At 50.8% G+C, this 2,500-nt stretch overlaps 1 protein-coding gene across 1 annotated transcript in view; it reads left to right on the top strand.

Moving 5' to 3' along the window:
• Window positions 1–2,500, top strand: part of LOC143114467 (ERC protein 2) — a 182,722-nt gene that overhangs the window by 179,388 nt on the left and 834 nt on the right. The window lies entirely within an intron of this gene.

Raw genomic sequence — 2,500 nt, 5'->3', positions numbered from 1 at the left:
GAAGAACACACCTTTTACCTTGTGTGTGTGTGTGTGCGTGTGTGTGTGTGTGTCTCTCTGTGTGTGTGTGTGTATGTGTGTGTGCGTGTGTGTGTGTGTCTCTGTGTGTGTGTGTGTATGTGTGTGTGTGTGTGTGTGTGTCTGTGTGTGTGTGTGTGTGTGAGGGGTTCGGGGGTAAGTGCGTTCCTATGTGTGTGTGGTGTGTGTGTGTGTGTGTGTGTGTGTGTGTGTGTGTGTGTGTGTGAGTGTGTGTGAGGGGTGCAGGGGTAAGTGTGTTCCTATGTGGGTGTGGTGTGTGTGTGGGTGTGTGGAAGAGTGTTCCTGTGTGGGTGTGTGTGTCACAGTGGGGTAATCTTGGTTTCAGTTGAGGTCAAGATCAAAAAGGGCACACTCCTGGCGGTGTAATTGGTGTGTCGCTGTGCCGTAACTTATGCCCGGGACAGGATGCTCCAGAGCTTTGATAATGGCTCACTTCACAGGACAAGCCTCCTACCCGACCTTGACTGTGGACTCACTCGACCCCTGAGTCAGGCCTAATGACAGGCCGGGAGTTGGATGCTTTACTTCCACACGGTGTCCTTTTAAAACACACACACATACCCACATACACACCCACATACAAGAACACACTTACACAAGCACACACACACACACACCTTCCAGACATCAGGTGTTGAGATGAACAGTCACAGGATGGGCGGAGGGAGATGAGAGAGTGTCTGTCTCCACGTCTGTTGTCTGTGTCTTCTGTCTATGTGTGTGTCTGTGTGTGTGTGGGTGTGTTTGCCTAGCGTTCCCTTTTATCCATTCAAGGTAGTTCTATTGAGTGTGATAAACATTACTCACACACTGTGTGGGTGACTTAGCTTATGCATGTTTGTGTGTGTGTGTGTTTGTGTGTTCGTGTTTGTGTGTGTGTGTGTTTATGTGTGTGTGTGTGTGTGTGTGTGTGTGTTCGTGTTTGTGTGTGTATTTATCAATGTGTTGTAGTGTGTTTTCCTCTGTGCAGTGCATTGCATTTGGGTGTCATAGCGCGTGTATGTGTGTATGTACCGGTATATGCGCCTGTGTGTGTGTGTGTTTGTGCGTGTGCGTGTGCATGTCCATGTGCGTGTGCGTGTGCGTGTGCGTGTGTGTGTGTGTGTGTGTGTGTGTGTGTGTGTGTGTCTGTGTCTGTGTCTGTGTCTGTGTCTGTGTCTGTGTGAGAGAGATATTTTTAATATATGCTCAGTCATAGTCTCTCAGCTCTTCCTCGGGGCTGACCCCTGACCTGTGACCGTGTGTGGAAGTTGAGCCGGGGTCAGGGCCGAGCCCCCTGAGGTGCGGCTGTTTTTCTTTCAAACACACTCCCCGCCCCCCCCCCACACACACACACCATCCTTTATCTCCCTCTTTTATCTTAGCAAGATTAATCACCCTATTTATTTTTCCACCAGTGAGGCTACAAGGGAGGCAGCCACAGAGAAAGAGAAAGAGAGAGAGAAGAAGGAGAGAAAGAGAAGGAGAGAGAGAAGGAGAGAGGGAGAGACAGAAAGAAAGAGGGGAGGTGAGGAGGAGTGATTGATGATGATGAAAAGTGTTCCCCTCTCTCACCCATGAGACGCAGCCTGGCCAAGCCTGTCAGATGGAAAGATACTCTCGCAGCCATTACAAACACATCCTTCCTTTACACACACACACACACACACACACACACACACACACACACACACACACACACACAAACCTTGGGTACGATATGCCTGGACACACACCATGCACAGGCATATGGAGGCACATACATACACACACACACACACACAGGCTGCCAGAAATGGTCTCCATGACAAACAACACCTATGGTCCAGTCTTGCTAGCCTCGATATTCCATTCATATTTCACTACTAATGTATTTAGAATAGGTGCCATTTTTAGCACATTTTATCTGTTTCCTAAACAGGAGGAGGAGAATGGGGGGGGGGGGGGGGTTGGAGAGGCAGAAGCTGTTCTAATGGAGTCATTCATCTGCAGGCCTGTGGTCCACTCTGTGGGCGCTGTTATCAAATGAGACTCCCTGTCCTGGGCCTCCTGCCCAGCCACTGCACGCTCGTTCGCTCACCCGCCCACACGCCGCCCGCTAGCTGGGAAACTAGCCTTTGTAGTAGCCAGCCCGGCGGTCAGGCAGCCAGGCAGCCAGGCTTCTCTGTGATCTCTGTTTTCTCTTTGCTATTGGCCTCGGTGGCTTCAGATGTTTCTCGGGCGCTCGGGGGCCGGCCGGTATTGTGTCTTAATCAGGCGCCGTTTCAGCACGTCCTCGGAGGCCGTTTTATCTGTGGGGCCTGACTGACCGCCCCGGCCGCCTATGTTTATGAGCGCAGATCCGCAGGCCGATGATTAATGACCACAGATACCTGAGTGATGGTCGATGGTTAAACACACACATACACACACACATCAACACAGATATGTCGATACACACACTGACACACACATATACACACACACACACACACACACACAC

The sequence above is a fragment of the Alosa pseudoharengus genome, unplaced genomic scaffold, assembly GCF_046254945.1.
Source record: "Alosa pseudoharengus isolate Yale_2024_CS ecotype anadromous, Long Island Sound unplaced genomic scaffold, YU_APseudo_1.1 YU_APseudo_1.1_scf_9, whole genome shotgun sequence".
NCBI classification, from domain to species: Eukaryota; Metazoa; Chordata; class Actinopteri; order Clupeiformes; family Clupeidae; genus Alosa; species Alosa pseudoharengus.
The sequence above is the reverse complement of the archived record's forward strand: the minus strand, read 5'-3'. Positions and strand labels throughout refer to the sequence as shown.